The sequence below is a fragment of the Sturnira hondurensis genome, unplaced genomic scaffold, assembly GCF_014824575.4.
Source record: "Sturnira hondurensis isolate 20B ecotype Veracruz unplaced genomic scaffold, ASM1482457v3 Scaffold0006413, whole genome shotgun sequence".
Classification (NCBI taxonomy): domain Eukaryota; kingdom Metazoa; phylum Chordata; class Mammalia; order Chiroptera; family Phyllostomidae; genus Sturnira; species Sturnira hondurensis.
In genome coordinates this window covers 2946791-2967637 of record NW_028079044.1, presented here as the reverse complement: position 1 = coordinate 2967637, position 20847 = coordinate 2946791, and the positions used below count along the sequence as shown (strand labels likewise).

The 20847-nt window shown below is 38.5% G+C and overlaps 1 long non-coding RNA gene across 1 annotated transcript; it reads right to left on the bottom strand.

Moving 5' to 3' along the window:
• Positions 1-2263: 2263 nt before the first annotated feature.
• On the bottom strand, positions 2264-5762 carry LOC118988891 (uncharacterized). Its single transcript, XR_005066862.1, has 3 exons — positions 5752-5762; positions 3384-3386; positions 2264-2341 (listed from the first exon to the last, which is right to left on the bottom strand). It is a non-coding gene; the product is annotated as an uncharacterized LOC118988891 (long non-coding RNA).
• Positions 5763-20847: the final 15085 nt, after the last annotated feature.

Here is a 20847-nt window from a genome sequence, read left to right as displayed (position 1 = left end):
AATGAAACCAAGGAGTGATGCACATATCCATCTTGGTTCATTCTCCAATAAAGTCGATCTTGGTTTCATTCTCCAATAAAGTCGATCAGGGTTTCTTGAAGAGATGATTGGAGGGACAGAGTGGGAGAAATAGAAGATGATTCTTGAATATCTTATAGTATCAGAGAGTAAGAAAGTATTAAAAAAAGAATAAAAATGATGGATAGGTGTGAAAGGGATACAGAAACCAAGTTGGAAAGCTTCTAGTGGTCAAATAGTAAATAATTAGAGCAACAAGAAAAATAATATAGTATAACTCAAAGTATAAAATAAATATATGGAAAATATGTGAGTCCATACTGATAGAAATAAATTATTGAGTAAACTAAAAATTTTTAAAAATCTTGAACAGAATTATCAAACACAAGAATACTGAAGTTTATTGCTTAGTGGGATATACTTTGTGTTTGTCTTTTCCATACCCTAACACTTTATTTCATAAATTTATGAATTATTTAGTTAACTTAAAGAAACAAAAATATCTTTGGGGAAAGGGTGAATTTCTCAACATTGAATGACAAAGGTCACATTATCACTGAACTCTGTCATTACTTGGGCATACCAGACCTCTTGCCTGTAGTATTTTTCCTAACTTCTTACTGTTTCATAATGGATGAATTCTTAATGGCCTAGTTTTGGTCATATTTTCTTCTTATATCTAATAGAATTGTACAGTATTATACATTTGTGTATATATTTGTATTTATAAATTTTGTGAAATTTTAAAAGATTTTATTTATTTATTTTTAGAGAGGGGAAGGGAGGGAGAAAGAGAAGGAAAGAAACATCAGTGTGTGGTTGCCTCTCGAGTACCCTACAATGGGGACCTGGCCAGCAACCCAGGCGAGTGCCCTGACTGGGAATCGAACCAGCAAACCTTTGGTTCACAGGCTGGCACTCAATCCACTGAGCCACACTCAATCCACTGCCAGGGCAATTTTGTGAATTTTATCTCCCTAGATAAACTGCAAAGGCTTAAGGATAAAGGATTTTTTGTATATTGATTTAGTGTACCCTGTAATACCTAGAGTAGTATATATAATAGGTATTCAAAAAGATCTTTGACTATTGGTTTAAGGTGTTAATTATGTCCATGAACTAAAACACCAATGGTAGAAGCAACAAAGCTCCAGCACTATTTTTAGCCCTTTATCATTCAGAAACTGCTAGAGTTGCTGGAATAGAGCTTCTGCATTTCAATAGCTATATATCATAACATATCAAAGAAAATATTTTGTGAGTTTCATGCTTGCACACTAAAATTTAAGATATTAATTGTAATTGAGTGATGCCAGCAATATATGAACCTTACCATCGACATTTCTCTCCTGGTTTGCTAATGGGTGACATCACAATCACTGCTTTCGAAAAATAAAGGAGTCACTTTTTACTATCTTTTAGTTGCAGGTACTTGAGAACCCATCCTTTATTTTTTAATAGATGATAATCACAGAACAATGCAAGGAGATAAAACAAGTCCTCTGAGAAACACATTTTAGAGAAGTAATTGCCCTGAAAACTTTCGTTTCTTGTGGATTTTTTTTTGCCTTCAAAAACATAATTCTCCTGACCAAACAGAACTACATAACTCACATGGACTTATTTGTTTTTTATAGTAACCTTTTCTTTTGCAACATAAGGTTGTTGGTGAACCAATGAATGTAAGCAATGGGAGAAGGAGATCATCTGATTATAAATATATATTACCTATTGCACAGAATGAAGCTTTGTTATTGATAGCACATAAATAACTAAACCAAATAGAAAATAAAGAATATTAGGGGTGATAATAGAAGCATATCTGCACAATACAAAACTTGCTGAATTACAAAATGCTACACATCTGCAATGTATCTTTTTTCCTTTTTTCATATTTTATTATATTTTATGGATTATACTGTTTTATTGTCCAAATTTTTCCCCTTTGTGCCCCTCTACCCAGTACCCCCATTTCTTCCAAGAATTCCCTCCTTAGTTCACTTTCATAGGTCATGTATATAAGTTCTTTGGGTTCCCCATTATCTAAATGTTCTTAACATCCCCTGTCTATTTCGTACCTACAAATTGCTTCTTAATCTCTGCACCTTACCCCCCTTTTTCCCTTTCTCTCTCTCAACTGATGACCCTCCAAATGATCTCCATATCTATGACTTTGTTCCTGTTCTGCTTGTTTGCTTAGTTTGTTATTTGAATTAAATGACTGGTGAATTGAATTAGTTGTCAGTTTATTGCCATGTTAATGCTCATTGTTTTGATCTTCTTTTTCTTATATAATTCTCTTTAGTATTTCATATAATAATGGCTTGGCAAAGATGAACTCCTTCAGTTTTATCTTGTCTGAGAAACACTTTATCTGCCCTTCAATTCTAAATGTTAGCTTTGCTGGATAGAGTAATCTAGGTTGTAGGTCCCTGCTTTTCATCACTTTAAATATTTCTAGCCTGCAAAGTTTCTTTTGAGAAATCAGCTGAAGGTTTTATGGGAAGTCCTTTGTAGGTATCTCTCTGTTTTTTTTCCTTCTGCTTTTAAGAGTCCCTCTTTACCTTTAACATTTGGCATTTTATTATGATGTGTCTTGTAGTCCTCTTCGGGTCCATCTTGTTTGGAGCTCTCTGTGCTTCTTGAACTTGTATGTCTATTTTCTTGATCAAATTAAGCAAATTTTCTTTCAAATAAGTTTTTAATTTATTTTTTCAAGTAAGTTTTTAATTTCTTGCTCTTCCTCTTCTCCTTCTGGCAGCCCTACCATTCAGATGTTTGTATATACAAAGATGTCCCAGAGGTCCTAAGCCTATCCTCATATTTTTTAATTCTTTTTTCTTCCTGCCATTCTGATTGAATGCTTTTTTCTTTGTGTTCCAAGTCATTGATTTCATTCTCAAGTTTACCCTCTCCAATGTTGGTTTCCTATAGATTTTTATTTATTCCACTTAATGTAACCTTCGTTTTTGCCTGGGTCTTTTTTATGATATTGAAGTACCCAGTGAGTTTCTGGAGCATCCTGGTAAGTGGTGTTTTGAACTGTGCATCTGATAGGTTGCTTATCTCCATTTCATTTATTTCTTTTTCTGGAATTTTGTCCCGTTGTTTCATTTTGTTCTGTTCTCCTCATTTTGGCAGCCTCTTTGTGTTTATTTCTGTGTATAAGATAAAGCTGCTTTAACTGAAAGACTCAGCACACCTGTAAGTTGTATGGGGTGGAGCCATAGGTAATCACTAGGATACGGCAACCCATGTCACCACTCTTTTGCTCTGTGTGGGGAAGGGCTCACAGAGGGACAGTGCTGCTGCCTGGCCTCTGAAGTTTTCCCCGGGAGGAAGCTGTCTCCCCACTCGCACTTCACTTTCTCTTCACTTGCCACTGGGGCCCTCGCAGCTGTTGCCATGGTGCTGAATCCCAGATGGGCTGGGTCTGCATGAGTCCTAAGTTTATTGTGGGCCCTTTAAGAGGTTACAGTTTCTTCTACCACCCCAACCCCCACTGGTTGTTAAGCCGGAATTTATGGGGTCTTATCTTCCTGGATCTGGGGATGTGGGCTTGAGTGGTTTGGACTGGCGCTGGGATCTCTTACTTCCAAGGTGTTCCTCCCATTTTGCATTCACCACACATGGATATGGGACCACCCATCCCCATCTCTGAGTCTCCTGCATCACTCCATGTCTCCACGCCTCTCTGTGTCTCTATGCATTCCAGCCCCTCCTACCTGATACTTGGTTGCTTGAGTTCCACACAGCTTAATTTTCTGACAATTCTGGGTGATATTTGTCTTGTAGTGCAGCTTCATTTTTTGCTGTAGCTGTGCACAGAGGTGAGGCAAGTTTACCTACACTTCCATCTTCACTGGCAGTTACTATCTTGCTTTTTGTATTCTTTTACCTCCTTGTTGTTCCAACTGGCTGTTTTTGCTTTCTTATTTTCCAAATCATTGTCTTGATTCTCAGCTTTATTCATTCTAATGTTGTTTCCCTGTAAACTGTTCTTTATTTCTATTAGTGTATTCTTTGTTTCTGACCGAATCTTTTTTGCTATTGAAGTTCTCACTAAGTTCCTCAAGCATCCTTATAAACCAGTGTTTTGAACTCTTGTGTCAGATAGATTGCTCATATCCATTTTGTGTAGTTATTTTTCTGGAGTTTTAATCTGTTTTTTTTTTCATTTGAACCATATTTCTTTGTCTCTTCATTTCAGCAGCCTCCTTGTGTTTATTTCTATGTATTAGATAGAGCTGCTCTGACTCCTTGTCTTAGTATCCTGCCCTAATGTAGTAGGTGTCCTGTAGGGGCTCACTGGTACTGCATATCACTCAAGGTTCATACTCAAGGTGCCTCTTTGTGTGGGCTGAGTACACTCTCCTCTTGTAGTAGAGCATTGGTTGCTGTTGGCAGATAAATGAGTGGAGATTAGCCAGGCCAGTCAGCTGCAAGGACTGGTTGCGATGACTGGCCACAAATCTATGCCCTGTGTGTAGGATCAACTATGCAGAAGCAGGGTGTTCACTGTGGTCTGTAGCTATCTACTGGGTGCCCAGGCCCTGGGGTTTCCCGAGTGTTGCAGGTTAAGGTCAGCCCCCAGGGCCACCCTGCCTGAGCTATATAGCGATCTGAGATGGTTGCTACTTGTGCAGGGCTTGAAGATTCCCAGGCAAAGCCAAGCTGTGAATTTAGGCTGGTTGGTGCTAATGCTGGGCCTGGGGTCACTTAGCAAGACCTGTGAGGTCTGGTGGCTCACTGAAGCCAGTTGTTGCCTACTTGAAAGGATTTAGGAAGTAGTGGAGCTTGAGTCAAGACTAGCCATTCATATGGAAAAGCTACTGTTAACAGCTGTAAATTGGGTGGGATTGAGCCTCAGGGGATCTCCAGGTTGGAGCAAATAGTGTTTCCAGGTTGATGAACTCTCAGATCTGTGTGGCACCCTGACTGCTCTCTGGATCGTCCCACTTTTCTGAATGGAAAAAAGCTGTCCCACAGCTCTTGCCTCAAAGCCAGCCACTGCAGTTTCTCCCCGTATGCCACTGGTACCTTTCAAGCTGCTACCCCAGTGCTGGAGCTCACAGGGAGTGAGTCTAAGTCCGTTTGTGGGTTCTTTAAGAGGAACTGCTTGGGAGTTTCTTCGGTCAACTCAATCCTGCTGGTTTTTGCAGCCAGGGTTTATGGGGACTTCTCTTTCTGGCACTAGTACCATGAACTGGGGATGCCTGGTGTGGGGCTGGGACTCCTCAATCCTGAGATATCCCTCTCAAGTTTTTATCTACCACACTTAGATGTGGGACCAGCCCATTCCATGTTTCCACTCTTCCTACCAGACTGGATGTATGTGGTTTCCTTAATTCCGTACTTGTTTGACTTCCATTCAACTCAATTTCCAGTGGTTATGTGTGATGGTTGTTTTATAATTTAGTTGTAACTTTGATGTAGTCGTGCCAGGAGGTGAGCTGTGTTTACCTATGCTGCCATCTTGACCAGAAGTTCGGCAATGTATCTTGCATCAGTCAGAGTCTAATAAAGAAAGTAACACTGCTATAAGTACGTTAAACAAGAGGAATTTAGTTCCGGTAACTCACTACCTGAACATGTAATGTTCAGATAGACACACAGATGATAAGACACCCAGAGATAAGCAAAATTGGGTCATTCCTGTGACTTTGGGGACACAGGGATAAAGAAGTGTTCGCAGATCTCAGAACACAGGGTGATCTGGAGAGTTATAACCACAGTGAAGTGGCATCCAGGATGTTACCCCAAATCCCCAGGCTCTCCCTCCACCTGTCCGATCCCCTGTTAGTGTGTGGTACAGTGATCCTCACCCAGCCCCAGTGGGCATGAGGAAGCCTGAGAAATGTGGCTGTAGGTCAACCCCCAGTGCGCAGACGAGTGCAGGGAATGAATGGAAGGGGTGCAGAATGGATCTAAAAGCAAACAAGCAACTTAACACAGTCTTTCTTCTGACGATACCTATGTAAGATTTGAGCAGGATTCCATGTTTGCTTGTCAGTGAAGAAGTTCCTGCCTGGAACAGATGATTCATTTGCAGGGGTATGATAGCCAGGTATTAGACTTTCAGTGGTAAGACTAAAAAAAATCTCAGTATAATATATTTTCTAACACTGAAAGCTATGAAACAAAATGTATCTGATAAAGCGAGGAGGTTCAAACATATTAAATTTTTATCAAATGATAAGTCATTCCTTGAGACGCTGCTCTGTATGTGGCATTATATTATCTGTTTGGTGGCATTCCGAAGAAGTATGACAAAGGGATCGCACCTGCTCTCAAGGAGCCTGAAGACTATTTGTGGGGGTTAGCACTAAAGCAAGAGATAATTAACAAATGAACACTGCAAAAACATAGAAAATTGAGTGTTAACGTTCTTGGTGCAAGTTTAAAGTACATTAGATGTTGTTAACTTAGCCACTGGCTCCAAAATATTTCAACTCCCCATTATGTTTTCAAGGACAATGCAGCAAAAACTACTGATTGAGAGAAGGGACTTGGCACAAAAAGCCTGGATTCAAATCCTCTCTAAACCAATGATCTGTCCTGTGATTTTGAAAAACTCGAGTGAACTTTCTGTGCTTCAGGTTTCTTTTTTCACTTATAAAATAAGAGATTAAGCATAGTACCTATCTGATAACATAGTCATAAAAAGTGAATTACTTAATAGTTAATGTATAAAAGTAAGTTGTTTAATAGGTGATGCATACAATTCTGGGACAGAGCAAGCAGTCAACAAATATTAGCTGTTATTTCTCAGCATTTCAGTGTAGAGAGGAGGCTGTTTTTATTTTTGTAAGGAGCAGCAGTCGAATAAAATTTTTTATTTTTCTCTTTTTCCAGATTTTTTAATTTTAGGTTTAATTTCTCAGCTTTCAATGAGTATGAACATAAACACACGTAGATGCATGTGTGTATGAACATAAACACACGTAGATGCATATCCACACACTCACACACATGCTTATGCCCACACAGGCAATCCCTGAGCCTCTGGATATCAGGTACTATGCATGACTGCCTGATATTACTGTTATCTCAATCACTTAATGCACTTGGTACCTTTCGTCTCATTTCAGAAAAGAGGGCAAAAAGACAATACATCTTTCATTTTAGCAATAAGATGATTGCTCAGGAAATAAGAAGAGCAATGGGACACTCCGTAAGAAAAGTTATTAAAACAATAAGATTGATCATAAACGCTTGCTTTCAATTTTACTTTCCCAAGTCATTAATTTTTCACAAATGTATCTCTCTCACTCAATTTAGTGTTCATGATATGAATCTAGAGAAAGAGTGTTTTGTGTGCAGTATTTTTGCCTAAGCATTATATCAATTTTTTTTTGGTAGTGAAAATAAGGTGTTCCCAAGTGTGAATGACTCCAATTGTTGACATTTCAGAGATTTGGACACATAGACAAAAAAGTGTTTGGACATACATGAACAGAATATCAAAACATTATTCCAATTTTGGGTGGGATTATGAATATCTATTAATTTTTAAAAGTCAATTACTCTAAAAAGGGTATTTGAAAATAACTTGGATGCTACAAGTAGAATTTTTTAACTTATGAAAATATTACTTGTTTTCTCTATGATATAGATTTCAAGGTAGGCAAACATATGAAGATAAAGAATTAGTAGTCCATGGGGCAATAAATATTATTTTCATGTATAATTAGATCATTATAACTATCGGTGGCCATTATAAAGAAAGGAGACCATAGCCTTGTTTTCAAGCATCCTAAGGCCGTGGCAAACACAGCTGTTAATAGCACTGCACATGCCCCAGAATTACAAATTAAGTCTGCTTTCTAAAGGCATCCTATTAAAGGAAGCGTTCTGTGGTACTGCAGTGAGAATCACTAACTACAGGCCTGAAACTGAGTCTTTTGACAATTTGCCTTCTGAGGAATTTCACTAATATCCTACTGTTTTTCAAGCAATTAAAATGCAAATAAACATTTAAGGGTACTAGATTGGGAGACCAGATTTGAAAAGAATATTACTCCATATTCACTGAAGCTGCTTGGTTTCTTTTAATTGAATGCTTCTTTGTAGATGTGCCTTCTGATTAATACTATTCACCTCAGACAGTCTTTTTATTGGCAGATAGAACTGCTATTTCTCAGCTTTTCAGACGAAAACCTGATTCTTCTGCCTTCCATGGTGAGCATGAAACGTTCATCAAAAAAATTAAAATGTGCTGTGCATAAGTGTGTTTCCAGAACGGAAAATTTAAAATACTAAGATTAGGTTTAAGCATCTCTCCAGGATGTGTTGAAAAAAAGGAGGCATTGATCTTTGTTTTCAGATGAAAGAACTGCAAGTTACTGTTGCATTGTTTGCATCAACTAACTCTGCGCCCATGAATAAATGTATGATGAAGTACATTAATCTGTGAAAAAGGACTTCTTAACAAAGAGGTATCCAGATGGCGCGATGGCAATCTAAATGCTCCTAATGGAATTAGGCGATGCTTCTGCAACTGATGTCAAGGTATTTTATCTCATCTTGTCTGCAAATAGGCTGGTATTATCTCAGACTATAATTATAAAAGCTTTCATAATTGTTCAAGGAATTGGGAAAGAGACGATTCCTTTCATGACTCTTAATATTGGTAAAGAAGAATTTGGATTTCATGATATTTGTCAGAAAATGATATTGCAGATCAAGTGCAATTTTGAAATAGAGTTCCATTCATCTTTATTTCCACATACATGTTGCAGGAGACACAGAAGGACATAGCATCACACAGGATATTGTAAATTGAAATGCCCCGTTTTTGTTTTTTATTATTTTGTCATTACATATCTACCCCCACCAACTCGCTTATTCACCAACTGAAAGAAGTAGACATGTGTTCTTATGGTTCACCAGTAGACCTGGGGTGGGAGGGTCAGAGGCAGTAAGTTGAGATTGCATCTCTCAAGCAAAATTTCAGAAGACAAGATGAACTATTGAATCTGGGATTAGTTCTGTGTTCATGCCAGCAAAGAAGCATAGTGGGTCACAGATTAGCTAGTATAATAGATGTGCTGAAAGAGGTGAAGAAATGGAAACCAGTTCTGTTACCGAACAAAGGGTCCGAGGGGGGGGCAATACTTGGCCCACCGAGGGGTGCCAAAAACTGCTACAGAAAACAGGGGCCCCTCCCAAGGACGATACACTAATATCTATAGGGCTCTTCTGTCCGCCGCCAATTGGAAACACATCTCTCAATGCCAGAGATTTGTGAAAAGGAAACAAAATGTTTATTTAATGCTATTCAGGCCTAATGCCTTCCTTAAAATATTAAAGTCTTTAAGGGTATACACCTACACACACACACACAGCGCTCCCTTCTCCCACTGTCCCAACTCCGGGTACCGTAAATCAGGAAAAGAGCACACGTCCGTTTTCAGGCCGCTGGCACGTGAGCTGCGTCGTCTGCCTGTCCAGGCAGGATCTCCAATTAATCCAAAGTCATGCGGCACCTTCCACTGGCAAGAGTTCTTTGTACCAAGTTCTAGTCAAAGTCTCTCCTGCTTTCCAGGCTACTCAGCCAAAGGGAGCACGCCAAAGCCGTGTGGGCCTCTTCTACCAAAGCCGCGTCTTTCTTCTTCACCTGGCCGCAGGGATCTCCATTCTGGCAAAGTTGCGTGGTTTTCTCTTCCACCTGGCCAAGAGGGGGTCTGCACTCTGCTGCAACTGCATGGCTCTCCCTCCTAATGGCTACAGGGGTCTACATCTTTCTAAATAGCGTGGCTCTCCCCCTCATCTGGCCAAGAGGGGGTCCTCACTCTGCTAAAGCCACATGGCTCTCTCGCAGGCACTCTCTCCCAGAAGCAGCCCCAGTTCCAGCCTGGGTAGCCACTCACTTCTCCCTCACCCAAAACTTGGCCACAGCTCTTTAACATATCTATGAAACCAGTTAAAGGTTATAGATATGTTAAATGACCATTCCAGAGGTTAGCTGCAAAACTGTTGCTATGCAAAACAGCTCTCAATGGCCCTGCTCCATTCGTCCCTTCCCCTAACTGACACCTTGGGGGGGGGGGGGGCGGTGAGGACATCTTAATATTTCCTCCAATATTCCTGTACACTTTGAGTTCTGGACACCATTCCAAATCTTTTCTGCCCCCCCCCCCCTTGGCTGCACCCTGTATCAGTTCCTCTTCTGTTCAAATCACTGAATGGCTTTGTTTACACATAAGATAAAGTCCAAGATCTTTAAGTAAATAGATATTCAGTACCATGAAGGGAATCAGGAAATGCCACTCCAAATACGCTTCTTTAGCATAAGGAGTGCTGTGAGCTGAAGGCAGCTGAAAATCAGCAGATTCTAAAAATTCTCTGTCCTCCCCCCTTAACTATCTAAAAGGATGGCATAAATTTCCCTCTGAGGATGTCCCCACTTGTATCTGGAGGAGGAAAGAGAAATCACTCATCACTGGAGACAAAAGATTGACCCCCAGGAGAGTATGCAAAACAGACCTTACTAACATACTCTGCATTCCATTACTCCTTCCATACATTTCCTAGTCACTTCTCCATTGCTAATTGTCCCTTGAAGCCCAAACACCACTTCCTTTTTAAAATGGTGTATAAACCCCAAGCCTAGCCACTTCTTTGAGTTTCATGTCTGTTAACTCTTACATAGAGAAGATATTCATGGAAAAGTTTTTTCTATTTATCTGATTTTGTTGATTTAATTCATATGGCCCAGCAACTTAATGTAGGATGGCAGAGGAAAAGGTCTTCCTCTTCGACAAGTCATTTATTATCTGCTCGTCTATAATGTCTTCAGATTTACCACACATGGCTCATCTACCCCAATCCTCTGCCCCGGCCAACACGGCTTATTTAGTCATTAGTGCTCTGCTATTTTTTTTTTTTGCCTGCTGCCTAAATAGAATATGAATTCCAACCCCTGTAGCCTTATTTATGCTTTTTCATTTGTCTGTCATACACTTGGTCTGAATCTTTTAAATTGTTATTTAAGTTCTACTCCTTCATAAACCTTTCCCTGACTTCTCCATACGCAGTGATTTAGTTCTCTGAATGCTAAGAGGAGTTTTGTATAATAATATTTCTTTCACTTATGCTTCCTCCTTACATCCTTATAGTTTCCATGCTTCATAGGTCTGTATGCCCATTGTTTAGTACAGAGTTAGAAACTAATACGGTATTCAGTAAATATCCAGTAAGAGTGAATAAAAGTTGACTTGCCACATTAAGCCCCATTAGATTAAAATGGAGCTGAATATGTGCCCTTAACTGCCAGAAGTCAATGCTTAGAAACTGTTTTAAAAGTCAGATATTTTAGCATCATGGGAAGCTCAGAAAGTTGTACTCATAGAGCAGAATACATGTTACCTAAACTGTTGAGTGATTTGGGATGGTTCTGTAGGGTAAAAAGTGTGCCTTGCTTCTTCAGTCATCAATTCATGTAATGACAATGTTTAAGATGTTTGTATTGTGGGAAAAATGCAATGAAGTGTTCTTTATTCATTTGTTTATTTTTTTATTTAATAATCCTTTAGTTGAAACTCTTTTCTGGGCAGGTAAGACTATAACAGACCCTCTCTCTGAGGTGTTCAGAGGCTGAGTCAATCTGGAGCCATGCTAAACCTTTATTTTTGGTGAGTCACTGCGATAGACTTAGAAATAATCTTGAGGAAGAGCCACAGGGAGAGTGTGTCTTTAAACAAAAAGATAAATTAAAACCCACATGATTGGCACAAAAAGGATTAGCAGGATGCTACTAGAAAATCTGAAGGAGAATATTCTCCAAAACCAATTAATATAATGACTGTACAAATTGGTAACAAGAGGAGATATATTCATTCATTCATGCTTATTGAATGCCTAGAAAAGGGTAAGTCACTATATTAGCTATTATTTGGGAATGCAGCAGGTTCCTGTCTGAGGAATATTAACATTCTCATGGTGAAAACATAAAATATACACATAATTACACTATTATTTAAAAACAGCTATGGAGTAGATGTGTTGTTAGTTATGAATTTATGCATAATGGGAGTGTTGATTGGCTAGGGAGCTGTAGTTAAGTTGATATCTGAAAGACTAAGATAAGGCTTGGATATGTAAAGGTTAGAGGGTGATAAAAATGTTCTGAGCTATAGAAAAAGTAGGCACTTGAGGCAGGAAGGAAATTGGCCTATTTTATGTTAACAGGATTTCTATCACTTGTGCCAGTTCCATTTTTATTCTAGAGATCACCAGATGGGTAAGAAGTTCTCTGAAGCAAATCACTCTGAGGTGTCTGTCTCAGGAGGCCATTCCAGGGAATAACGTTTTTGAAATGAATAAAAATAAAAGCTGAACACAGACATTTGCTTTATTGCCTTAATTCGCAACCTGGCTGAGTCACACTTGCTTTGGGAACCATAATTTTGAATTTCTGGACTTGAATCCATCTTAAAAATTCTCTTCACAAATGGAAGGTGGGAAAAAGAAAAGTGTTAGATGTAAAAGCCAGACACACAAATAGCTGCTCAAGAGACACTATGACAGCATCAGTAAGAAAACTAAACCCAGTTCTCAGTTCTCAGAATTGTGTTTAAAATATCGGCTATGGCACCATGTTAGACTAACCCAGAAGAAAAAGTACTGAGTTCTATTGATGCCTAGGGCATATACACACCCAAAGTGTCTTTTTTTTCTTTTTGGACACAAATTTTTTATTGAGACATTTTCTGAGAGGTAAGGGGAAACTGCATAGGAATAGAAAACTGGAATACATTAAAAAAATCCTTAAAGCAATTTTAGTTTACTGTGTAAATAAAAACTAAATTTGAACTAAAGTGAAAGATACATTAATGTAGAAGAACTTGGCATAACGACATTCGATTCCACATGAAGTCCATTCAATTAATAAATCCCCTTTGAATCATTTGAACAAAAGCTTAGCTCATAATAATAACCTCTAATAAATTGCCTAAAGAATTTTTCATACCACACCTAGGAAATGTAATTAATAATAATATTATTAAAAGAAGGTTTTATATTTTCTTATATTTCATAATAAAATTGTATAAATAATAGAATACAGCTCTATCAAATTATTAAGACCTCTTTCACTGTAATAATATAAAAATTACACTTAATTAATTTTCCAAATTTCACTTAAAATAATATCATTGTTACTTGGAAAAACTATTTTAATTAAATATTATCTATTTTGATTAAATATTGTAATATAGTAGATAGCTTTGTAACATTTTTAACATTAACACATAGCTAAGTATCCACAGATAAAGTCAAGCTTTAATCATAAAAATTAGCTTAATGGCTGTTTAAAAACTTTTGGCCATTATATAATAAAACAAAATATTTTTAAGAAAAAACTTTCAAATATTATTTTATAAATCAAAATACTTAGGGAATTAACAAAATGATTCATCCATCCAATCTTCTTCAGACAGATGTTACCAAGTGCCTACTCTGGGTATACAGATGTAGTGGATTTGATGATCCACTTCATACCATCAGAGAGCCTAGATCCTTGTAAGGGACACAGGTTGGTGTTCTTAAAACCACTGGGATAATTGCCATGGTAATGGAACAAAAAAATACCAGCAAAGGCAAATGCACTCTGTGTTTCCCTAGAAGTCAGAGAAGGCTCATGTGTGAGATGCAGTAGTTCAGCTTTAAAATGAGGATAAAGATAAGGAAACATTTTCAGGCAGACTAATCAGGGAAGAATGTGGAGAGTCTGGACTCTGCAAAATCATGTAAAATGAGAAAATGCAGAGGACTCAAGAGACTGTGTTGGTATGTGATAGAACATTGAGAGAGAGGATGGAGAGTTGGTGGAGGAGGCAGCACAGAATTCTAGATGATAAATTCCATACCATGTGCTTTGCTTGAGTTCCTCCAAAAGTAGACTTAAGCAAGAGTTGAAAGTACAACTGGTCTAATGACCCTGGAAAATACTCCTAGGCAAGTAAAGGCACTGGGTACAAACGCAAGTAGACAATTAAAGATTTATTATTAAGGGTGGTAACATTTAATCCCCTTCATTCCACTGGCAAACTCTGAAGGCCATGTAAAATAGAAGCCTGAGAGTTTTTCCACTTGAGCAGACAAGTGGGGTCAGAGTATTTATATACCGACTTCCTATGATCATTGGTTAAGGTAAATGCTACTTAACTGGTATTTTCAACCTACCACACTGGCAGAAGAGTAGGCTCTAGAGGCCAAATATGGTGTTCAGGAAAAGAAATGAAAGTGGTAAGGGTTGGGAGGCCATTTGTATACACTGAAGTGATAAGCACAAGGTGGTATGCATAGGGTATGGACATCTTCTTGCAATTACATTTATATTTTAGTTTGTAGATCATAGGGCATTTATGAAAGGTTGATGGGAATGAGGTTTACAACCATATGCCAAAGTCAGAGACTTGAGTGTGAAACCTGACTGCCATTCATTAGTTGTGTGAACTTGAGAAACTTGCTTAACCTCTCCATGCCTCAATTTCTTCACCTGCAAAATGAAGCGAACTACCTCATAGAGCTATGGTGAAGATTAGTTTGATTAATTAGCATAGGCAGCACGAGTGTAGCGTATAGTGAAAACGCAGGATACGTGTATTATTACTACAATGATCAAGAGATATTTGAGCACAAAGAGTCATGGTCAGATCTTGTCTTCATGGGGTCACACCAAGAAGACAATGGTGATACTAACGGGGTGAATGTAGGCAATGCCAGTCTGAGGGAGAGAATGAGAAAGTTAATAAAATGTTTTAAGGAAAAAATGTGATTGAAGTGAGGATTTTTTATATAGGTCAGAAAGAGCAAATGCGGGAAAAAGTCATTTCTGGTTTGAACGATTCGATTCTTCCCACCTCCAAAAAAATTACGAAATATTTGTCAACATGAAACTCTAAGAAAATACGTTAAAATTTCTGGACATATGAATATTGTTGAAAGCATTTTATAAGCAATGATATTCAAAAAGAAAAGGACTTATATAAAGTCTACTTCAACCAGAAGCCTAGAGATAAGCCTTTATTTCACATTATGGTATAAAAACACATATTATTTAGAAAAAAGAGTGGTAAAAATCTATGTAACTGTAAAAATATGTAGCGTCAAAAGACATTACATGCTCAATTGTGCGTGTATTTCAAACATTTTATTTCTGTAAAATTCTAAAATACTTTCTGACAGGATATAGTCAACTCAGTCATTCCTAGTCTGTGTTATAAACAAAGGCTCCCAGAATTCTGTTTGTCTCTCTTAATAGTTTTACTATTTCACCCAATATTAATCTTTCTTTATTTTGCTTGTCTAAATTTGTAGTTAATGAACTCAAGATAATATTAAATGTAGAAATTACGAAGTTGGAATGCAACATGTGTTTCTGAATATTCCTATGGCTGATAAGTTGGAGCTAAACGTTGAACTTAGAGTAAATGATAGCCTAGCTTTTCATTGTTGTTTTTGCACTTATAGTTTATAATCTGTTCATGTGATATATTGGCCAGGAAGACACTGCAATATAGGAGAAGCAGGGTGGTGGGAAGTTATCCTATCGTTATTCTCCTGGCAAGAGTATTCTACATAAAAATATAATAGCTACACTGAATAATTCCTTTTATTTTAAAAATGTGTAATTATAAAAAGACTACTGGATCTAATAAAAACAAGAATGAGACAAATTGGAATTTAAAATTTGACTCCATTACTTTGATTTATTCACCTTATGATTCTAAATATTTTTCCTCTTTGAGGTTTAATGATGAACACATTTAAGGTTAAGATTTAAAATAAGGCAGCTTGCTAAAATAATGAGTCAAATTCTCACCAGATTTACTAAAGCTCTATATCATTGTCAAGATTATTGTGCTATAGAATGAGTATTAAAGGCCATTGTTTCTTCCTTTGGCATTAAATTATCAGTTGAACACAAAAGTAGTACCCACTCCTTAAATAATACTAACACAAGGAACACTGAAAAACCAACTTTATTTTTTATAACTTTGATCTTTCTTGAACTATTTGGAAGATGAATTTGAGGTTGGGAAGTTCAAAAATAAAAAGAAACTTAAGATTTAAAAAACATACACATAAGCCACAATGAGATATTACTTCACACTGGTGAGAATGGCCAATATAACCAAATCACCAAACAATAAGTGCTGGAGAGGTTGTGGAGAAAAGGGAACCCTAGTGCACTGTTCGTGGGAATGCAGACTGGTACAGCCACTGTGGAAAACAGTGTGCAATTCCATCAGAAAAATAAAAATGGAAATTCATTTTGACCCAGCAATTCTATTGCTGGGATTATACACTGAGAATCCTAAAACACCAATTCAAAAGAACCTATGCATCCCAATGTTCACAGCAGCACAATTTACAATAGCCAAGTGCTAGAAGCAACCTAAATGCCCATCGACAAATGATGGATCAAAAAACTGTGGTACATTTACACAATGGAATTCTACACAGCAGAAAGAAGGAAGGAGTTCCTACCCTTTGTGACAGCATGGATGGGACTGGAGAGCATCATGCTGAGTGAAATAAGCCAAGCCATGAAAGAAAAATACCATATGATCTCACCTGCAAGTGGAAACCAATCAACAAAACAAATAATCAAGCAAAATATAACCACAGACATTGAAATGAAGATACTGATGGTAACCAGAGGGGAGGGGGCTAAGGACCATGGGGAAAATAGGGGAAGAGTCATCAAGGAACATGTATAAGGGACACATACGTAGGAGACCACTCTGTGTGGTGTGGGCCCAGTCCCCAGTGGCAAACATTTACTGCAACAAAACTTCCTATAATCCATGCTAAACATTCCAAGGATGAGTGTAACCAGTTCAACCACTTTTGCCTTTTCATTTGCCAATATCCCTCTTCTGTGATGTGATTAGCGGGATTGACTCCTTTGTTTTCTGTAAAAGGTAACCACCTAAAGCAACCTGTGCATAGTAAATGAGAACCATAATGGAATGTGCTGAGAAACCCAATAAAGACCGGTCACAGAAAGGGCTGGGTCTTTTGATCCCCTTGAGAGAAAAGCCATGCCGTCTCTTTCCCTCCGTGTGAATGTCTCATTTCATCCATAATGAGGCAGACACTGCCGGCCCTGTGTCTGCATCACACATGGACAAAGCCAAAGTGGGTAGGATTGAGAGTGGGTGGTCAGGATGCGTGGTGCAGGGGTGCATAGAGGGAGGAAAATGGAGACAACTATACTTGATCAGCAATAAAAGAATAAATAAACAAAATATAATATATATATATATGATTTTGTTTCTTTAAGTTAAATTGGTTTTGTTTCTTTAAGTTAAACCATATAACTCTTAATGAATTGGAAAACATATGTAGAAGGAATAGATGTAAAAGTAGCTAATTTTCTTCCACATTCAATGCTTTCCATCTTTCCTTATTACACAATTCACCCATTTATTTTTTCCAACCTTGTGAAATACACTAGGTTGATATGATACTTACAAATTTGATGTAAGGCATTTATTTGTTTATTTGCATATTTCTAGCTGTGATATTTTCCAGGAGAATAATTCCTTTCAATATGTTATCAGGGAAACAGAGCAGCATATAGAAAGCCCTGGCATGTTATTGCAAGTCCAACTGTTACCGAACAAAGGGTCCGAGGGGGGGGCAATACTTGGCCCACCGAGGGATGCCAAAAACTGCTGCAGAAAATAGGGACCCCTCCCAAGGACGATACACTAAAATCTTAAGGTCCTTCTGTCCGCCGCCAATTGGAAACACATCTCTCAATGCCAGAGATTTGTGAAAAGGAAACAAAATGTTTATTTAATGCTATTCAGGCCTAATGCCTTCCTTGAAATATTAAAGTCTTTAAGGGTATACACCTACACACACACACACAGCGCTCCCTTCTCCCACTGTCCCAACTCCGGGTACCGTAAATCAGGAAAAGAGCACACGTCCGTTTTCAGGTCGCTGGCACGTGAGCTGCGTCGTCTGCCTGTCCAGGCAGGATCTCCAAGTAATCCAAAGTCATGCGGCACCTTCCACTGGCAAGAGTTCTTTGTACCAAGTTCTAGTCAAAGTCTCTCCTAGTTTCCAGGCTACTCAGCCAAAGGGAGCACGCCAAAGTTGCGTGGGCCTCTTCTACCAAAGCCGCACTCCACCAAAAGTGCGCGTCTTTCTTCTTCACCTGGCCGCAGGGATCTCCATTCTGGCATAGCTGCGTGGTCTTCCCTTCCACCTGGCCAAGAGGGGGTCTGCACTCTGCTGAAACCTCGTGTCTCTCCCTCAATGGCTGCCGTGTCTGGGTTTAAATCCCCCGGTGCCCATCTTCCTCTGTACCCCTATTTCCGACTCCTCCCACGATCAGTTACACCTGCCAGTATTTCTGTATTATTATAAGTTTACTGAGCTGCCATTGTTAGTCTGGGCAGGTATGGTCATATGTCCTAGAGCCAATCTCCTCCAAGCCCCCACGCAGGCGCTGTAACTCAGGGGATCTGCCCCCCAGTCCCATCTTGGGGGGAAGTGACTTCATTCCCCTAGCTCCAAGCATGGTCATAGCCATTTAACATATCCAAGTGACCCGCCAAAGGCTATAGATATGTTAAATGACCAGGCCATGGATTAGCTGCAGGGCTGTGGCTTTGCAAAACAGCCCTGCATGTTCCTGGTCCATGTGTCCCTTCCCCCAACTCACACCTTGGGAGTGGGGTGAGGACATCCCAATATTTCCTCCAATATTCCTGCACACCCTGAGTTCCGGACACCACTCCAAATCTTTTCTGGGCCCCCCCCTTGGCTGCACCCTGTATCACAAACATATCTGCATTTTAGAGTAGAAGTTTTCAAATATCTTTCAAAATATATACAAAATCTTAATACATAAAGCATAAAAATATTTTATCATTATATATGCTATTAACACAAATGATTCTAAAATCAATCATGAAAATAATAAAGAATCCCAAAACTGCTTAAAAACAAAAATACATATAAGGTAGTGCATAATGTTCACAGTCATGCTTCACACTTAAAGTTGTTAATATTCTTTCTTTTCCTACTATCTTCTTTTATTACTCAATATTTCAAAAGTTTTTGTCTAACTGCTGAAATCATCACTAATATTAATTTATTGAACAGATTCTTAGTTAATAATTTCAGAACTCTCTTCTGGTAAACAGGTGACAAAGGGAAAAAGTTCATTTGATCATTGAATGAGTGTGTCAGTGGCCTCCAAGGTGACCAGGTAAGATATATGTTTTATAAAAATGTGTGCCTGTCACTGCAACCTTTATAACAGTTTTCTTAGTGTGCATTTGAAAATTCAGAAATTAAGAGTAAAGTATCTGAGAAATCCTTGAAGCAGTCTCAAGAGCCCTTAGATTTCTCCTTAGAGTGTATAACATAGTTTGGAAATAAATAATTTATAGAAAACAAGGCCAGGTCTGGTAAAACAATGTTGATGAAAATTAAAAGCACTTCCCCCAAACTCTCAGCTGCTCCACCTCATTCCCAATCTACATTTGCAGCACTCTGCATTTATCTTTACCTCCAATTTTATCTAAGAAAAAGGTCTCTCCTTCTTAGGATAGCTAATCCCTTCACTTCTGCTCTGATCCCAACCTATTTTTTTTCCAAGACCACTTTAGTATTTTTTTCTTCACTGTCTTGAATGTTTAACTCTCCTCATTTACTTACTCGTTTTCAGTTAGTAAGTTTGTAGCTCCCATCCTAACATAATAGAAACCCTCCTCTTACCCTTTATCCTCATATAGTTACTGTGATGTTGTTGTGTTTGTAGCTGTATCTAAATGCTTTGGAAGTCTAGTTCTAAATTGAGATCTGTTTTTGCCCTCCTTGCATGCACTGCTCAAGCTATAGCAGTGGGGCTTCTGTGCTTACTCTAAAGAAAATCTTCTTTGAGGTCATCAATTAACCTTCTAAGTTTATTTTCTATATTAACTCTTGATTTTAGTTCATACCTCTGAAAACACTCAAATCTTTTATTGCTCTCCTCATTAACTTCTTTCCAATTCAGGTGTCTGTGGACCCATTAGCTCCTGAATCTAGGCTGTCCTTTTTTCTAGCTTTCTTTGATACCTTCAAAAGCTGCTCTGTCTCACTTTTCAAAAAATGAGTTTTTTTCAGAGTTTTATTCCTGCACTTTTCTGCTTACTTTATTTTATTCCTCACTCAAAAATGTTTTTTTTTTAATTTTAGAGAGAGAGGAAGTGAAGAGAGAGAGAGTGCGCAAAAGAGAGAAACACTGATGTGAGAGAGAAACACTGATCTTCCCCTGTGTGCCCGACTGGGGATTGAACCTGCAACCTAAGTAGTGCCCTGACCAGGGTATTGAACTCACAATATTTCAGTGGACAGGACAATACCCCAACCAACTGAGCTGCACTGACCAGGGCAGTGCTGCTAACTCTTTATACTTTCCTTTGGAGATGTTGTTACCAAACAAGGAGTCCCAGGGGGGCAATACTTGGCCCACCGAAGGACACCAAAAAACTGCTACAGAAAATGGGCCCCTCCCAAGGATGGCTTACTAATATCTACTGGGCTCTTCTGTGCGCTGCCAATTGGAAAGACATCTCTCAATGCCAGAGATTTGTGAAGAGGAAACAAAATGTTTAGTTAATACTATTCAGGCCTAATGCTTTCATTAAAATATCAAAGTCCTTTAGGGTATACACCTACACACGGGCGGGCGCGCGCGCGCGCGCGCACACACACACACACACACACACACACACAGAGCTCCCTTCTCCCATTGTCCCAACTCTGGGTACCGTAAATCAGGAAAAGAGCGCACGTCCGTTTTTCAGGTTG